Genomic DNA, 21,142 nt, shown 5'->3' on the forward strand with positions numbered 1-21,142 from the left:
TGCCTGCAGTAGGATAATTCTGATTTGAATGGAATGCTTTTATATACAGTGTTAGCTGATATAATGTCTTTTCTTAAATTTTCACAAATTAGGTTTTCTAAATAAACTTGATTTAGATCTATCCTCTGTCATTATCTCAGTGTCCTAGCAGAATAAAATAGATTTAAAAAAGGAAACATAAAGAGTAAAGGAAAGGAAAAGGAGAGAAGGAGTAAACAAAACCACGACTAAGTCATGGAGAGTGCTGGAGTTTAGATATGATAAATGATTAAGAGATAGATCTCTTTTTTGGAAAGTCTTGTTGAGTACCAGATTTGGGAATATGACTCCACATTCAACACAGAGTCAACACAGAACACTTCAAAAAATATCTGAATGAGATTGACTTTTTTTTCAGAATTTGAACAGAAGTCTGCTGTTTTTTTTGTCTTGTTAGTTAGTTGATTGGTTTTTTGGTTTTTTGTTTTTTGTTTTTTTAATACTCCTAAAACAAAAGAGAAGCATCTGTTACCTACTTGTTTGGGCGCACACTTTTTAGTATTTGTCAGTTGTAGACATAGGAATCTGGTACCTTTCTCCTGACACTTTCACAATGACTCCTACATAATCCAATTTTGAGCAGATAAACAGCCCAGATTTTCAGATTTACAATAGGATCTATCATTTCTCATAGCATTAAGGGAGTAATGCAATGAAAGTTAGAAGTTTGGAAACCATTTTGGCCCCAAAGTTAACATTCATTGGAGACTAATGCCAAAGTTGAATCTAGTCTTTTAAAGTGAACACAGAGGCTATGGTTTCATGATAATAAATATACTTTTGAGAAAGGAATGGTGACTATATACAATTGAGACATATATAAATGATTTTTAACAAAGACATCAACTGTAACTTTTTATCAAAATTCCTATTTCAGGACATTATGAGTAGATTAAAAAATGTATTTTCTAATTTTCTTGCCAGATTTGAAAAGTTATAATTTATTTTGAATCTTTCTTTAGATGCTCTAAAGATAAGCAATAATTGAAGGGGATTTTAAAAAATTGGAGTACCCCACCTAGCATTATATCTAAATGATGAAAATTCAGAAGAAAACAATCCATAATATGGTTCTTGACTAGTTATGATTTTAATTTAAACTACCAATGAGGATAAACCATAAACCAAAATTGAGAGACAAAAATAACTAAAGATAAGGGTAGTGAGCACTTACATAGATCTTAAAATTTTGCAAAGCATTTTGCTTACATTATCTTATTTGTTTAGATAGAAGAGGAATATAGATATATACTTACACATACATAGTAATAAAGAGCATATGTATACAAACACCTACATGTATATATACACACACAGAAATAGGAGAGGAATTCCAATAGAAGGGTTAGATCACTAACTCTAACCTAGGAAGGAACTACATAGCTTGAGGGACAGAAGGAACTGAAAGCAGAGATCCAGGGAAGAGAAAAGGACTTCATGGACAATCCAATACAATGAAAAGATCATTAATAAATGGTAAGTACCCCCTGAATGCTCAACTCTAGGCTAGGTGCTAGAAAGGCAAGGATAAAACATTTTACCTGGAGATACAATGTGTACATAAAATTTGTGGACACATCTACCTAGAGAGAAGAGGAGATATTGCTGAAACTCTAAGCCATACTCTCTAAATGGAATCATCTGTGCTTGAGCAAAGACTGCTTTTCAACTAAACTTTGATTCTCTTTATTTGAAACCAAATTAGACATTATCATCATTCTTTTCTTCCCACCATCATCACAAAATTGATGATCTTTTCTATTTTTCCAGATACCTTAGTTTTATTTATCTATTAACATGGTAGATGATAAGTTATTAGTGGAAAGAGAATGTTTCCCTTATTTTCTTTGTATCACCAGCACTCAACATTTTACCTTGCAGGTGATTAATAATTTTAATTGCATTTTGCATATTACCTTTTTCAACTAACAAAAAAGAAAATTACATAAGAAAAACATAATAAGTTTATTGTATTATTAAATAGCCATTCTCCTGATGAAGGGAAGGTCTAAGATGAAACTTATTAAAAAATAAAAATTCAATAATGTAGAAAACAAATTTAGTTTAATCATCAATATATCAACAAATATAACCTAGCAAGTCAGGCATTCAGCCTTATTTCTCAACTTAAATCTACAAATGAAGCAATATATAGTTTGAAGAAATATCATTGATTATTTCATTATTACTAAGTTCAATTTATTAATAATTAACTTCACAATTAACTGAAAAGGGGATCTAGGGAAATGCACATGGATAGGGAAATGTTTTTAAAATACTAATAATTTATTGATCATTGATAAAAACATAATTGTGTAGCATGATTATAACTTCCATAAGATATAAAAGAAAGTGGATCAAAGATAGGGCAAAACACAATTGGGAATGGAAAATAAATTAGCATATGAAGGAGAAAGATGAGAGTGAAGAAGTGACAGTCTGGGAGCAGGGAAGGCTGAGGTCTACAAAGCCTCAACCATTCTCTTCCCTAGAAGTACAATTAAGTATATTGGGCTGTGGATGAATAGTTGGTTTCAGGTGAAAATATATTATACATGATAGAATAGGGCCTTTCCATACCCTTGCCCTTGATGCATTGCCAATTACCTGGCAACATAAAATTGCCTGGCTTGTTTCAAGGCAGTATTCTGACTCTTAGGGGGTGGAGAGCATTAGATCAGGGAAGGAGAGCCCTGCTTTTTCTCACAAAGGGAAGGGCCCTCAAAGCAAGACTTGGCAAAAAGGTGAGACGGAGGAAAACACATCTGCCAACCTCTCTTTTTCTGAGTGCCCCTACTGCTTTGACTTCATTTCTCAGGTAGCAAAGGGAAAAGAGGTAGCAGATGCCAAACAGTAAATGTGCTTGAGAAGTTCAACAGTAAAATCAAGTTTTACTATAAGTCCATCAATCAGTTCTCTCTATTGAGAGTTAGTAGCCTGCATCTATAAGATAAAAATAATTGAAGTTCATTAATGTAACCAGTTGACCTTCAAAATCTTTATGTTCCTTCCTAAATCAACAAAGGAAAATTATATACTTTCCAGTCTACCATGCTGAATTTTAATGAGGGATACACATATGTGTGTTAATTAGAATATCACCCATTTCCTCTCCACATTCACCAACCAGACTAAATAACATATTTTTTATCATTCTCAGGTTTGCAATTATTGTATCAGTCCTGGACAAACACTCCAGATTCTATGTTCTATTTCTTTATTAAGGCATTTGTATACTCCTCATGAAAAGCCATAACAAAAAATGAAATATATTCCCTTTCCCTTATGATTAATGTGAACTTAACACAATCCAAGTGTGTGCTTCCATCATTGCCACCTGGGACCTCTGGAGCTTGACAGCTAAAACATGCTATAGCTGTACCACCGCTGTCAGTGGACTACTCTTCAGGAGGTGTTTACATATTTTTGGGTCTCCACGGTCTTTGTTTCTTGTGTTTTCTCTTGGTCAGAGAAAATATAGGTAAACTTAACATTTTATTTAGTAAGGGCTGTTATCTTAAATAGTTATCTGTGCAAATAGAAATTTGATACACCTGAACTACATTTGCCCAGCATCCTTTTAAGTTACATCGTGGCTTTGCATCCTGACATTTTGGAAAATAAAGTTGCTGGAAACCCTGCTCTAGGGGCTTCTCTGGGAGCTCTGTGTGCTCTTGGGTGTGTGGTCTGGGAAGCTTTCTTTTTACTGAGGCTATTATTTTCTTTGCTTCAAGTTACTATTATTAAATCATTAAAAATAATACTTGTATTTGGATATTAATTTTAATCTTATATATCTTAAAAACTTTTTTCTTAAACTATCTTAAGTTAAGCAGTTATCTTAAATATTAAAAAATGCAAGGCCTTTGTAAGAAGGGTAAAGAATGCTTTGGGCACCCTCCACCTTTCTATATCTTCCCTTCAGTCAATTAATCAATCAATTTTTATGTATCAGGAACTGTACTAATTGCTGAAGGTATATACACAAAGAATGAAACAACCCTTACTCCCAAAGAATTTACATTGTATCAGTACATTTGCATTCTCTTTGGTAACCCTTTTTCATATGTACAGTTTAGTGCAAATCAGGTTAAAATGAACAGTGTAAGAAAAAAACAGGTCACAAAAAAACCATCTGTAGAACACGGGGTTTAAGGGCCCTTTCTGTCTCATCTTGATGATATGGTAAGATAACAGGGTTCATGGAAGATTCTTCTGATCTAATATACTCCAAACTCCTATTTTTAAAATATTTTTAATTTAAATTTAAAATAGTTTTAAAATGAGGAAACTGAGGCATAGGATGGTAATGTAGTTGCCCAAGGTCAAAAGATGATGAGTAAAAGTCAAGATTTAAAGGAAAGTGTTATGATTCCATGTCCAGTATCCTTTGCATTGAATAATAGTCTAGAGAATTCAATACTGCTCTCTGCCATGGTCATAGTCTATGCCTGGTATAACAGTTTTTTGGTAGGCGCTTAGGATGTTGATGAGCTATAAAGTCTAAAAAGGAAGTCAGCCCTATTAGGAACCCCACTCTTTAAATGAAACATTTCTGGAAGGCAAACAATCATATGTGAGTATAAAATTCAAATTGTATATTTGGAGATGGACATTGTTAGTTAACAAAGATTAAGAAATTAGAAAGAATATAAGCCATTATTATATTTGTAAGAGGAAAAATGATGAGACTGGCTGTAAATTAATAATTTTGTTCATCAAAAGTAATAGGGAAAATATGGAAAAATAGGAAAGAGATATATAATTTACCTTCCTTATTGCTCCATTTAGCTTGCTATTCTGTGGCTGCCCTTCAATGGAATTCCAGTTTGGAGCAAACATGGAAGAGAAAAGCGAAATCTACTCTTGCCTCAGTTTATCAAACTTTTTCTCCACTCACTGATTCTCACATATCATTAGCTCTCAGATGCTAACTGTGACTTTCTATTTTGCCTGGGCTCCCCAGGGGGACAGTCCAGGGGACAGTGCATGAGACATCTTCCCTGTCCCCCTGTCTTGTGATCTCTTGACTCTATTGGGGTCTTTTTCTGGCTGCCTTTCTGTCCTCCTGACCCACTCCTTCACATGATTTCCTTCACATGTGTTTCCAAAAAAAAGGTGGTCAAACAGATTTGGTGAAGCACATGGTTGAAAAAACAGAATGTTTAACTTGGGAAAATGAAAAATTAGAAGGAACATAACTGACATTTTCAATTATTTGAATTATTTGAAGGAATGCTCTATGGAAGGGATCTTAAATGCATTGTCCTTTGTCCCAGAAGATAAGACCAGGAGCAATAGTTATAAGATTCAACAATACACATTTCAGGGTCTTTGAAAATGGAAGAGGATTCCTAGATAAGGAGCTCTCTCTCCCGGTTTGTCTTTAAACAAAAGTTGCTTGCTTCATTTTCGTTATGGTATGGAAGAAATTGTTTCTGAGCTCAATTCCAATTCTCAATCTATAATTCTCTATTCTTTCCTCTTCTGTTTTAAGTGAGGAGAGCCAAGATGTTCCTTTAATAACTTTGATAGCTCATTACAATGCTTAAGTCATAAAAAAAAATATTTAGAAGGTGGGCAGCTGGCTGGCTCAGTGGATTGAGAGCTGGACCTAGAGATGGGAGGTCATTGGTTCAAATCTGACCTCAGACACTTCCCAGCTGTGTGACCCCCACTGCCCAGCCCTTACCACTCTTCTGCCTTAGAATCAACACATAGTATTGATTCTAAGATGGAAGGTAAGGATTTTTTTAAAAAGTATTTAGAAGGCCAAGTTGGTCTTTCACTACTGTAGCATCTATGTCCTTTCATTGGCCACATATCCACTCTGGCTGCTTGAAACTCTTCATTGTGATACCTTCCATAGTCAGCCTTATATCTGAATACTATGCCAAATTAAACCACCTAAAAATACTTTCCACACATGAATTAACTGAAAAAAAAAATCCTATATCTCTTCCACGTTAACATCCAGACACTAGTCTAGCATTAAATACCATCCACAATCTGGTTTTTGTCTACCTTGATGATTTTCTCTCCTTTCATCCTCTTTAGGAGCCTCCTTAGGAATCCTCTGGTCAGGTTAAACAGACCTATTTGTTATTTCCAGATTATACCATTAGCATTCCAACCTAAGCATTTTTCCTTATCCAATCTTTGCTGTTAAATGTCTTTCCTCTTTCCCTCTGCTAATCGAACTCTTAATCTTTCTTCAATAGCTGCCTTCAGCCCCAATTTCTCTATGACCTCTATCCTAATTGCCTTGAACCACAATGCTCTCTTCCTTGGATTCTTATAGCAGGGCTGATAGCTCTCATTTTGCATAAAATGATGATATCTTTTCATATAATTTATCTCTTTATTCATATAACCTATGTTTATCCTCAGTTTACATTATAAACTCTTGTAAGGCAAGGTCTTACATCTCATTGTAATCCTCAGCCTTTTATAAGAATACCTATTTCCCATGCTTCAAATACATCAAAACTTACCTTTTGTTGTCCCATTCCATTCAGAGTTCTACTTTCTATCTTCCAATGTGATCGCAAACTATTCCAACAAACTAGAAATCCAAAGTGCTGATAACTAAGAATAATTACCACAATTCTTCATCCCTGAAATATTTATATTTTAATAGGAGACTTCCGGAGGGAGACAGAATACCTTAACTACAAACAACAAATGGCATAAAGTCTAGACCCCTAAAGAAATTACATGTTCACATATTCATATACACCACATATATACACGAAATAAGAAAGTGGGTGCCAACTACCATCTCCTCCATTCTTACTTACTTGTTACTGAACTGTGCAGGAAGAATTCAGGTTTTAGAGTAATGGGCCTGAAGTCAGAAAGACTCATCTTCATGTGTTCAAATCTGGTCATAGACACTAACTGTGTGTCTTTGAGCAAATCACTTAGCCCTGTTTGACTCAGTTTCCTCATCTATAAAATGAACTGGAGAAGGAAATAGAAAACCATTCCAGTACTTTTGCCAAGAAAACTACAAATGAGGTCATGAACAACTGGACATGATTGAAACAACTGAACAACAATCTCATCTAGGTTCTCATTATACCGTTTTTTCCAGTTCTCCACAATTAATTTTCTATCAAAGGTTATTATAAACCTTTTCTTTTCAAGTCTTTTTTATTCCCCTCCCACAAGTAGCAAAAGATCATAGATTTAGGACTCTAAGATATTCTACCCTGAAGGAAGTAAAGTAGAGAGTAAATGACAAGGTCATACGTATCAGATATATATGTCAAATCACTGTATACATCTGAAACAAGTTTGGAACTTAGGTCTTCCTGATTCTAAGGACAGCATTAAACTCACTGTATCACTGAAAAGATTTCAGTTTATTCTTTAGCTAATAAAATAAAATCCACTCAAATAGTTTCCTCCTCCCTCCTCTACATAGTAAAGATGTAGATATCAGCACCAAACTTTAATCTTCATTTTTCTCATATACTAGATCTTTCCCATCTGCCTACAAAACAACAATCTCCTCCATCTTAAAAAAAAATAACCTGATATTATTATATGCTTGTTACTCTCCTACATGTCTCTTCCCTTTCACAGACAACATCTTGGAAAGTTAATACTTGTTGCCTCTACTTTTGCTCTCTTTCTGTTTTTGTATTGTTGTTTTCAATCAATGAATTAGCATTTCATTAAATGCCTACTATGTGCCAAGTTCTGGGTTTACAAATACATGAATGGACTGGTCCCTATCCCCTCTTACCTAATCAGACTCCAGCAATCTGGCTTCCAAGCTCATTTTCTCAATTGAAACTGCTTTCTCCAATGTTATTAGTGATAGCGTTATAATACTCTCTTTAAAATTCTATGGCACAATACAGTACACCCAAAGTTCCCTTGTTTTCCTTCTCTTTAACTTCAGGGAATTTATTTTAGATGAAAAATTGTGTTAAACACAACTGCTCAGTCCCAAGTTGGTAAAAATATCTAACATCTAAGCAGAAGTTAAATTCTCTACCTAACCTTGGATTTATATCTATCTCCAGTAAACCCCTCTTTATGGATAAGATAAAACTCAGTTTAATTTAAACATTTGGGAAATGAAAGAGCAAATTATATATTATATTGTATGCAAACAGATATTAGGAAAGGAAGCTGAAGAAAGAACCAATCTTCTCTTTAGACTTCAATGAGCTTGGATCTTCCCCTTCTGTGATAACCAAGGAATCAAGGACCCTCGTTGATACCTCTCTTTTCTTCTTCTCTAGCTCAAGTCTCCTTTTCTTCCATGCTTGCCCTAAACTCTCTCTCTCTCTCTCTCTCTCCTCTCCTCTCTCTCTCTCTCTCTCTCTCTCTCTCTCTCTCTCTCTCTCTCTCTCTCTCTCTCTCTCTCTCTCTCTCTCTCTCTCTCTCTCCCTCCCTCCCTCCCTTACCCTAATCTCCCAAAGTAGCCAAATGGGGGCAGTTTTTTAGTCTTTCTTCAAATCATAATTGTGTTTATCATTCCTGGTTTTCCTGCAGCATTTGGTAGCATCAAGCAGCATTTTCTCCTAGATAATCTCTCTTTTCTGGGTTTCTATGGCCCTGCTCTTTCTTATATATCTTTCTACTGGCTGAGTATTCCTTTATACTTTCCTTTGCAATATCATATCAAATACACCACATTCTAATGTGAGTGTTTCCCAGGCTATGTCCTAAGCTTTATTTTCTTCTCTCTTTATATTCTTTATTGATAACCTCACAAAGTGTTTTGTGTCCAATCTTTGCTTCTTCACTTATAATTTTAAAACCTATGTATTCATCTCTGCTTTCTCTTCTTCAGTTCAATATATCACCAACTATCTACTTTCAAACTAGATGTACCATAGATATATCAAACTACATATTTCCCAAACAGAATTCCCTATATTTCCAACAAATCCCGCTTACAGGCACACGGGTAGCTACGTGATGCAGTAGATAGAGTGCTGGGCCTGGAGTAAGGAAAATTCATATTCCTGAGTTAAAATCTGGAAACATTTATTACCATTGTGACTCTGTATGCCACTTAAGTCTATTTGCCTTATTTTCCTCACCTGAAGGAAATGGCAAACCACTCTAATATCTTTGACATGAAAACTCCAAATAGGGTCATGAAGACTAGGAAACAATTGAAGTGACTAACAGCACACAGGTTCCGCCTTAGTTCTTCTTGACAATTCCAATGGCCCCTTTTTCAGGTTTTCCAGTCACAAGTCTTTCCCTTCCATCCTATGTGGAGCTTCCAAAGTGATATTCCTAAAGAAGAGGTCTAGAAACAACTTCATTATTTGTAATATACTCCAATGGGTCCATATTACCTTTAGAATTAATTCTTTTGGCATTTAAAACCATTTTGGCCTTGTCACATATTATTTTACTTCAGATACTCCTGTACAGTCAATTTGGCATTCTTACTACTTTATTCCTCCTTTACAAAACTCAATGTTGCCTCTATGTGCCTTTACTGATCTTCATGCCTAGAATCTATTCTTTCCTCACCTCTGCCTCTCAGAATTACTAGTTTCCTTCAAAACTCAGCTGAAATTCCATTTCCTCCAGAAAGCTTTTACTGATCCTCCCACTGTTGGCACATCTAAAAAGTTACTTTTATTTTGTAGACATTTTTGTATATTTTGTGTGCACATGTATGTATGCTTGTTTTCCCCCAATGGAATGTGTATACCCTTGCCAAATAGTAAGCAACAAATTTAATTTTTGCCTTATATTCCCAGAACTCAGTATAGTACCTGTCATGGAGTAGACACATAATTACTTATTGCTTACTTACTCAATGAATGGAAAGGAAGGGGAAAATTGGATTACTGACTAATTTACTGATTCATAGGATCACCTCAGTTAGGAGCAATTCTTCCTCCTATCTACCTTAAACAGATCAGACTGAAATTTAAGCTTAGCCATGAGTCTGAGCTGTGGTAAAAGAGAGCTAGAAGCATTACTCATCCTTACAGAGGGCTAGGAATTTCTTGTGGTAGCGATATATTGTAAATAGAATAGGTGCCTATCCGGGGAATGATTAAACAAATTGTGGGATATGAACGTGATAATAAGAACGTTTCATAAGAAACAACAAATATAAGGAATACATAGAAACAAAAGACTTGTTTGAAGTGAAGAAAGCAGCCTCTAGAAAGAATTTACACAAAGATTACAAAAATGTAAATGAAAACAACACTAAGAGATCCGAACCTCTGATTTGTTGCAATGACCCATCTCAGCTCCCAAAAGCTAACAATGAAACATACCTTTTCTGTTTCTGTAGAGAGGTGGGCAACTGCTCACATGGTAACCACAACTCTTGTTTTTGCTGAAATGTTTTTCTTTGTTACCAAAGAGGACATAAAGTCACAAGAGAGATGTTGAAGGCTAAATGATGGTGGCATAAAAAGTAAAAGCAAAATAATAGGGGACAAGATTTGAAATTTTATTCACATAAACAACTCCCAGAAAAAGAGAATCCCTTGATCAATATCAATGACATCTTCACTGCAATTCATCTTTTTAGAGAATGGCTAGAGCAGAGGTGTTACACATGAGTCCTGTTAAAAATTCTGTGTGGCCCCCCAAAAATTAAAATGTAATTGGGATATATTTAACAAAATCAATAAAAATGCAATGAAACATAGATAATATTACATAACATTAGGATTTTTTAAACAGTTCATAGGTCATCCACAGAGGTCCTTTTGTATGTTTTAATGGAGGCTTTGTATGCCAAAAAGGTATAATTATTTGTCTAGGTTCATGTAGCCTGTATGAGTGAGAGGTAGGATTTTAATTCAGATCTTCTTCATTCTGAGGACACCTTTTTTTTTTATTCATTATACCACTCATTTGGAGAGTTAAGTCCTGGGAAAAGATTATAAGTCTAATGACACTAATTGAATCTGATTTTCCCAAATAAATAATACTATATTTGGGGAATTATTTGTCCAAAGTACAACATTTATTTTTGAATGCATGACAGCATTCAAAACAAAAAATACTTTTGTTCCACAGTTCCACAATATGCAAATGAGCACTAACCCAATCATGCAAAGGTTATTTGATACTATAGTCTCATTTTCCTTCATTGTAAATGTGGATATTGATGCTACCTGTCCCACAAGGAACAAAGAAGATTATGGATATAAAGAGCTTGATAACTGTACATTTTTTAAGCTGAATAACAAAATACATGGAATCTCAACTGAAACTGTACTATTGTATACTAAGTCAAAAAGTTTACATTACATTATCTGTCTCCAAAAAGGGATCTACTTTTTAAACATATTCTTAGGGGTCAGTTCACAGATTAATACATATCAGATTTGAGATAAAAATTCTGGCAGTTCACATGATGTGAAGCAGCCACCAAGAAATCATGGCTTCCCAGTAAATAATTAAAATATCATTATTTGAGGAATTTTAAAAATCCTTGCAAAAGGAAAATGGTAAATTGTTTGTTTCATGTTTTACTAAATAATCAACATGAGTTTATTAAGTGCCCATTCATTGTACTGCTGAGCACTATGATATATACTATGAATAGTGAGAGAAAAATGAAAATTTTTTATCTCTGTCAGGAAACATATATATTAATAGGAGAAAGCATGTATATGTGGAAATATATATAACATGCAAAATATATTAAAAGTAATTTAATTTAATTTTAGAAAATTTAATAAAAACTTAATCAAAATTTTAAAATTAGTGGAACCAGAAAAGGCCTCATATAGAAACTGAAACAAGATGAGCTTTGAAGGAAGCTAGGAAAATAATACTGATTCTGAAAGAAACAAGCAATTATTTTTAAATGACCTTTCATATCTAAGATGCCAAACTTACCAGTATGAGTGTGAAGGGAATACCTTTAGTAAGCTTTTGGATAATATAATTTGGCATCAGAGTTCAAACCATATATTCATTTTTATTTTTATTTTTTCAATCAACATTTCTTTATTAAGTACCTACTAAAGTGCTATTTTGGCACTGTGGTAGATAGTAGGGATATAATAAAGACAAAAAAGTTCCTGTCCTCAGGATCCTTACATTCTAAAGAGCAAGACAATAATATAAAAATAGAAATATTAAGGGAGTTTTACTTATTTCATCAAATATTTCCTAATTATTTTTTTAATTTGATTATTTTTTCATGTTGAGTTGCAAATTTTGCTCTTCCTTCTTATTCCTCCCCCACCAATTGAGAAGTCAATGATATCAATTATACATGTAAAATCATTGAAAATATATTTCCACATTAGCCATACTACAAAAGAAAATACACTCACACAGACAAGAAAAAGAGAGGGAAAAGGTCAACTTCAATGCACACTAGAATTCATTAGTTTTCTCTTAGAGGTAGACATGTTTTATGATAAGTCCTTTGAAAAAGACAAAATCTGCTTTCCTATATATATATATATATATATATATATATATATATATATATATATATTTCTTGACCGAACAAGTCACTCTGGGATATCTCTGACTTTTTCACCATGCCCTAGTTAGCTCATCATTGGGAAAATCTTGTGATTCCCTCAAGATTCCATGAGCTTTGGTATTCTACCTTATCACTATCCTTTTGCCTCTCTCCTTGGAAGTTAGAGCTGTGAACTCCCTAACCTCCATTTTAGGAGAGAGTTCAGTTCAGAATACCTTATTTTGCACCTGATTTTACTACTCTGAGACATCTGACTTTTCCATTATGCTCCCAAGTCAAATCCTCCCCCAATTTCCTTCAGTATGTTATCATCTCATTAGACTGCAAGATTCTTGAGAATAAGGACTTTCTTTTTCATATTTGTATTCTTAGAACTTAGCATTGTGACTGGCACATAATAGGAGTTTAATAAATATTTGTTAAATATTGGATAGAATTTACTCTAACTAGGAAGGCAGCATTATAACATGGAACTAGAGTAAGAGGAGTCAGGTTAAAATCTCACCTTGAATTCTTAATACAAATATGACTGTGAACAAGCCCCCAAAATAACCTGGGCTTCTGTTTTCTGTACTATAAAATGAGGAAATTCTCTCAACTTCTAATCCCTTCATTCTAATTAGGAATTGAAAAAAACAAACATGAGGAGAAATAACACTCCAATCCTTATGGCTATCCCTGACCTTCCCAGGCTATGGATTTTGAGAAGCATCTAGGAGTTGAGGCTTTCCACTGCTTTCCCCTCTCCCACTGTGACAAGGAAATCACTTTAAAAGACTGATATATATTAATTTAAGGTTGCCAAGGAATTCAGCTATGTAATTCCTAAGTGCAAACTCAAGTCAACAGTCAACCTTTTATGGAGTTTAATTACAAACAGGAAGAAGAAAAGTATTAGAGATAGAGAGAAAGAAGGAGAGAGAAAGGGGAGAGAAGGGAATAGGGCTTAAATACCCCTTCTGTTTAGGCTGGGCCAAAAGGCCCAAGCCCTTAGATAGCTGAGGCAAAGAAAAGAGATCAGTCCCTATCACTCACGTTACCAAAATGGAGAAACAGTCTCAGGGGCCTCCACCTCCAGCTTCCTTCAGAGCCGACTCTCAAAGCACCACCTCTCAGAGCCAAAACCTCTCCAACCAACCACCCTCAGTCCTCAGACCCCTCTATCTTTAAGGAAACCATCCAAGTTCCCTCCCCTCAGTTCTCACATCTACCAATCACTGTCCATGTCTTCCCTGTGCCAATGGTGGCTCTAGCTTAACCCAGGACCACCCAGAGGTCTGTGGCTTTGCACATATCTGTTGAAGGTCATTTTCTCAAATAATTAAATGTTGATCCTTTGCTACAGCCCTTCCTAAATCCTGTTAGGACTGAGAGGGGTGGAAATTGTATTTTCCAAGACCTGGTTCTGTCATTCCAAGTATCTCTATTGTATCAATTCTAAAATCAATCATGACTCAAAGAAATCCCTGTTCTATGCTTAAGCATAGGTCAAAGCCCTTTCCATTGTTCAGCAAAAGGTTTCTGTCCTAAAGTAATCTTAAGAAGGGAGGAGGAGGAACCTCTCATACCAATGGGGTTCACATTCCAATAGAGTTCCCACTATCAAAAGGAAATTTTTCAAGTATGAAATTTCCCAATGGTGAAATTTCCAACATTTATAAGTCTAAGAAATTTTAAGGTTTACACCACCAAGGGAAATAGTACCAGAGGGACAGATAGGTCCAATCTTATTTTGAAGAAGAAGGGGATACAATTATTGCTATTTTGCCTTCAGAATTAATATAGTGTCAAACTAATAAACATCTAATATGTGCCAATCACTGTGTTAGACATCTGTGATACATTGGGAAAAGTGGAACTGTTCCTGGGCTCTCAAGGAGTGGAAGAAACATGTACATATAAAGGACAGTAGATTTTTTGTTTTCTTTTAAAACTTTTTTTTCCAATTACAGTTAGAAACTATTTTTTGCAATAATGTTCTGACAGTTTACAATTCTGATTCTCTCCTTCCCTCCCTCCCAAGCTTCCACTGAGGTGTTAAATCGCCTAATATAGTTTATATAAATGCTTTCATGTAAAATATATTTCTATATTCCTTATGCTGTGACAGAAGACTTATATTAGACTTAAAAAACACATTGTAAGATTTAAATGTGGGTTTTGACTCATTATAAGAGTTATAAAAGTGGTCACTGTTTATAAAATAGAAGCCCCTAAGTCAAAATGACTGTTAGAAACTTTTATTTACAACAAGGTAGAAAAAGTGTAAGTGGGAAATGTAGAAAAGTGATAGAACCTTAACAAGCCTACCAGTCCTTCTCTGGTGAAGCCCAGCAGAGACTTCCCCAAGTCCCGATCTCCACATAGATTTCCAGATAATCCTCAGCCAGAAGTCCTGGTGGTGTCTTCAGCCATAGTTCCACCAAAGGAGAATGACTCCAAGGAAAAGAAAGTAATTCCACTCACCCACACAGAATCTAAGGAAAGAATCTCTCCAAAAGCCAAGCAGGAATCTCTAAGGAAAGAGTCCCTCCATAAGCAAAGGCAGGAATATCTCTAAACCAGAAGAGAGACAAATCCAGGAAGATATGCTCTTTTATAGTCCTTTTTCTCCAAGTCCTGCCTCTCCCCGACTTCATGAGAACCAATCACAGCTTCCAAATTGCCTAGCATTGCCCAAGGGGATAGTGTCTGTGGGATCCACTTCTCATCCTTTGAGGATGTAAACTCTTATCAGAAGGATTCACAAGTTTCTGCCTGATATAGTTAAAAGGGTGGAGCTCTCGAAGTACTTGATAGAGTTAAGATAAAGAAATTTCCTTTCATATCATAAAGGAAATAAAGTGAAAGATGGCATATTTTGATCTACAATCAGACTTCAACAGTTCCTTCTTTGGCTGTATATAGCATTTTTCATCATGAGTTTACTGTGGATATCTTGGAAACTTGCTTTGATGATAATAGTTTAATACTTCACAGTTTATCATCTTATATTTCTGTTACATTTTAAAGTGCACTCTTCGTTTTGCTCTCTTCGCTATATATCAGTTCATGTAAGTCTTTTGAGGTTTTCTGAACTCATCCTGTTCATCATTTCTTATGAGTCAATAGTATTCCATTACAACCATATACCACAACTTTCTCAGCCATTCTTTAAATGATGGTCAACCCCTTAGTTTGAAATTCCTTGCCACTACAAAAAGAGCTATAAAATATTTTGGTACAGGTAGGTCTTTTATTCTCATCTCTGATCTCTTTTGTATGTTGCTGGGTCAAAAGGCATAAACAGCTTCATTTCCCTTTGAGGATGATCCCATATGGTTCTCCAGAATGGTTGTATCAATTCATAGTTGCACAAACAATGTATTGTGTGACCCAATATTCCCACATTCCCTTCAAGATTTATAATTTTACACTTTGGTCATATTATCCAATTAGATCGGTATGAGATGGCATCTCAGAGTTGCTTTAATTTCCATTTTTTTAATTGATACTGATTGATTTGGAGCTTTTTTCATATAACCTGATAGTTTTAATTTCTTCATCTGAGAATTACCTGTTCATATTCTTTGGCCATTTATCAATAGGAAAATACTTTATAGTATTATAAATTTGACACAGTGCTCTATTTATTCGAGAAATTAGTTTTTTGACAGAGACACTTGCTATAAAATTTTCTTTTCAATTTGCTGATTCCCTTTTAATCTTAGTTGCATTGGTTTTGTTTGTGTTAACAAACACAAATAGCCTTTTAGTGATAAATATAATATATATATATATAGATAATGATTAATAAAAATAATCATATGTAATCAAAATTATCCATTTCATTTTTTATAAGTTTACTATGTTTTGTTTGGTGAGAAATTCTTTCCTTATGCATAAATTTGTCAGGTAAACTTTTCCATGTCCCACCAATTTGTTTGTGGTGTTATCTCTTATTTCTAGAACAAGTAACCATTTGATTTTATCTCAGTTGTTAAATTTTTTTATGGTTGGACTTAATGTATTATTGATGGTTGCCAGGAATTTAATTTCCAAATCCCAAAATAAATTACTAAAGTAAAATGGAATTTATGGTAGTTTATTTTTACAATAGAGGGAAGATCTTAAGGAAGAGAGAAAAGGGGAGAGAGAGAGAGCTCTACTTCCTCAGAGCCAGGTAGAAATTCTAAGCCCTAGCTAGGGGAAAGGGGTGTCAAGATGATAGGCCTTTCTCAGAGGTTCACATCTCCAAAAAGGCAAGGAAACTAAGTCGGCCTTTCACTCACCAAGGTGACCATTTAAAAAGAAAGCAGTCTGAGGTCTCCTGCATGAACTCCTCCAGCGGTCCAGTTCCACAGCCAAGTGTATTTACTCCAAGTCTGAGTGTCTGTCTTCCAGTCTTTCCTCAAGTATCTGTCTTCCAGTCCAAGTCCAAGTATCTGTCTTCCAGTCCAAGTCCGAGTGACTTCTTCCAGTATCTCCTCTGAGTTACTCTTCTTCACTCCAAGCCTGAGTGACTGATCACTTCCAGTACAACTCAGAGTTATTGAATGACTCTTGATCCATCCTTGTGTGCCTCTGTTTCCTTTATTTAAAGCCCTTTTTCTCTTGTGTCACCTCCTCTAAAACTAATGATAGCAGATGCTCCTATCCAGGACTGCCCACTCAATGTATGAAATGGGTGTCACACCTTTTGTATATAATTAACACCTTTTTTGGTTAGTTAACAACTTTTTTGGTTAGTTAACACCTTTTTGTAGTTAAAATGGGTAGATCTACTTTAAATACTGAATTAACACTTTGAGGATTAAAATCTAAAAATAGACAGGGAATTACAATTTAATCTTTGCAATAAAGGAAGAATTAAGTACCTTCATTGTTATAATCAGGAGATAGCTAAATCCAATCTTCACACAGTGGATAGTGTTAGATGTTGGTCTATGCCTAGTTTCTACCATACCATTTTCCAGTATTCTCAGCAGTTTTTGTTAAATTGTTGATCCTTTCCAAAAAAGCTTAAATCTTTGTATTTATCAAATATTGGATTATTCTAGTCATTAAATACTGTATGTTGATGAGCTAACCTATTCCTTTCATTCACTATTTAATTTCTTAGCCAATACCAGATTGTTTTGATGGGTATGGCTAGTGCTACTTCCCTCAAAATTTCTTTGTTTGTTTTAATTCCCTTGATATTCTTCCTCTTCTAGATGAATTTTGTTATTATGTTTTCTAGGTCAGGGAAATAACTTTTGGGTAGTTTGACTGGTGTGGCACTAAAAAGTAAAATAATTTAGATAGAATTGTCATTTTTATTATATTAGCTTAGCCAATCAATTAATAATCAATGATTTTTCTGATTGCTTAAGACTAACATTTTATGAGTGAAAAGTGTTACATAATTGTTTTCATATATTTTCTGGGTTTGTTTTGTTAAACATTCCCCTAAATGATATTTTATACTGCCTAGAGTTATTTTGGATAGGATTTCCTTTTCTGTCTCCTGCTATTAGATTTTGTTGATGGTAAATGGAAATGCTGATGATTCATTGATTTTAATTTGTATATTGTAGTTTTTCTAAAGTTTTTAATTATTTCTATTAGATTTTTTGGTTGTTCTCTAGAGAACTCTTTATATACCATCCTATCATTTTCAAAGAGTGATAACTTTGTTTCCTGATTACCTATTCTAGTTCTTTCCATTTCTTTTTCTGCTTTTATTGTTGTTAATACAATATTAAACAGTAGTAGTAATAAAGGACATGTTTGATTCACTCTTGATTTTATTGGGAAGACTTTTTATTTATCCTTATTGCATATAATTCTTGCTGATTGTTTTAGTTAGATGTCATATATCACTTTCAGGGAAACTCCATTTATTTCAATGTTTCTAATTTTTTTTATATGGATTAGGTATTGTCTTTTGTCAAAAGTTTTTTGTCTATATCTATTGAGATAATTATATGATTTTCATTGGTTTTGTTATTGAAATGTGAATTATGCTGATAGTTTTCCTAATATTGAACAATCTCTGAATTCCAAGTATAAAATTCACCTGCCCTAAGTGTCTGGACTTTGTAATTTAATGCTAAAATCTCTTTTTTAGTATTTATTTAAAATTTTTACACCAATATTCACTTGGAAGATTGTTCTATAGTTTTTTCTCTTTTTAATTCTTTCTGATTTAGTGTCATAACTGTATCATAAAAATAATCTGGAAATATTCCTTTTACCCCTATTTTCTTTTTTCTTCCTTTACCCTTTTTCTCTTTCTTTCTTTCTTTCCTTATTTATTTATAATTTTTTCCATGGTTACATGATTCATGAATTTTCCCACCAATCTTCCTTCCCCCCTCCCAGAGCTAACAAGCAATTCACTTGGTTATATGTGTCTCGTTGTTCAAAACCTATTTCCATGTTATTCATATTTGCAGTAGAGTGATCTTTTAACATCAAAATCCCAATCATATGCCCATCGAAGTATGTGATCAAACCATGTTTTTCTTCTATGTTTCTGTTCCAAAGATTCTTCCTCTGGATGTGGATAGTATTCTTTCTCATAAATTCCTCTGGATTGTACTGGATGATTGCACTGCTGCTAGTAGAATATTATATTCAATTGTGCAACAGTGTATCAGTCTCTGTGTACAACATTCTCCTGGTTTTGCTCCTTTCACTCTGCATCAGTTCCTGGAGGTCTTTCCAGTTCACATGGGATTCCCCTAGTTCATTATTCCTTTCAGCATGATAATAGTTCATCACCGTCAGATACTACAATTTGTTCAGCCATTCCCCAATCAAGGGACATCCCTTTGTTTTCCATTTTTTTGCCACCACAAAGAGCATGGCTATAAATATTCTTGTACAAGTCCTTTTCTTTATTATCTCTTTTGGGGTGCAAACCCAGCAGTGGTATGACTGGATCAAAGGGCAGAAATTCTTTTAAAGCCCTTTGGGCATAGTTCCAAACTGCCTTTCAGAATGCTTAGATTAATTCACAACTCCACCAGCACTGTATTAGTGTCCCAATTTTGTCACATCCTCTTCAACATTTATCATTTTCTTTTGCTGCCATACTGGCCAATCTGCTAGGTGCGAGGTGGTACCTCAGTATTTTGACTTTAATTTCTTTAATTAGGAGGGATTTAGAATAATTTTCACATGCTTAGTGATCATTTTAATTTCTTTATGTGAAAACTAACTATTCATGTTCTTGACCATTTGTCAATTGGGGAATAGCTGTTTTTTTTTTTTTTTTGTAAATTTGACTTAGTTCCTTATATATTTGAGAAATTAAGCCTTTGTCAAAAAGTTTTACTATAAAAATTTTCCCAGTTTGTTGTTTTCCTTCTAATTTTGGTTGCATTGGTTTTATTTGTACAAAGATTTTTCATTTTGATGTAATCAAAGTCATTCATTTTATATTTTGTAATGTTCTCTATCTCTTCCTTGATCTTAAATTCCTTCCTTTCCCATAGATTGGACAGGTATCCTATTCTATGTTGACATTATTTATGATTTCATTCTTTATATTTAAGTTGCTCACCTATGTTGTATTTATATTGGTCTAGGGTATGAGATATTGATCTAGACCGATTTTTGCAATACTATTTTCCAACTTCCCAGCAGTTTTTGTCAGTGAGTTCTTGTCTCAAAAGCTGGGATCTTTAGGTGTATCAAACACTAGCATGGTGAGGTCATTTACCACTAGATCCTCCCTTCTGTCTCTTAGCCAGTACCATATTGTTTTGATGATCACTGCTTTATAGTACAGTTTAAGATCTGGTTCTGCTAGGCCCCCATCCTTCACATTTTTTTCATTATTTCCCTTGATAATCTTGATTTTTTGTTCTTCCAGATGAACTTTGTTAAATTTTTTTTTCTAGTTCTATCAAAAAGGTTTTTGATAGTTTGATAGGTATGGCACTGAATAAGTAGATTAATATGGGTAGGATTGTCATTTTTATTGTATTAACTCATTAATGTTTTTCTAATCATTTAGATCCAGTTTTAATTGTATGTAAAGTATTTTGTAGTTGTGTTCATGTAATTCCTGTTTTTGTCTTGGTAGATACATTCCTAAATATTTTATATTATCTAGAGTGATTTTAAATGGAGTTTCTCTTTCTAATGCCTGCTGCTGAATTTTGTTGGAAATATATAAAAATGGTGATGATTTATGTGTTTATTTTGTCCTCTGCTACTTTGTTCATTATTTCCATTAGCTTTTTAGTTGATTTTCTAGGATTTTTTTAAGCATAACCATCTTCTCATCTACAAAGAGTGATAGTTTAGTTTCCTCATTGCTTACTTTAATCACTTCAATTTCTTCTCTAATTGCTACCACTAGGATATCTAGTACAATATTAAATAATAGAGGTGATAATGGGCATTCTTGCTTCATTCCTGATATTATTGGGAAGGCTTAGTAGATGATACTTGCTGATGGCTTTAATTATATGCTGTTTATTATTTGGGGTTTTTCTTTTCTTGAAAATTGTTTCATTCTGTCTCCTTGTTGGTTCTATCACTCCTGTATTCATTTTGTGGTGATATTTTAATCTTGGTTGTAGAGAATTATTGTAGTGGCACAGAGCTGCTGCTCTGGATTGCTCCATCATCTTGGCTCTGCCCCCAGAACTTTCTTCTATTTTCCCAAAT

This window comes from Monodelphis domestica, chromosome 1 (genome assembly GCF_027887165.1).
Source record: "Monodelphis domestica isolate mMonDom1 chromosome 1, mMonDom1.pri, whole genome shotgun sequence".
NCBI lineage: Eukaryota > Metazoa > Chordata > Mammalia > Didelphimorphia > Didelphidae > Monodelphis > Monodelphis domestica.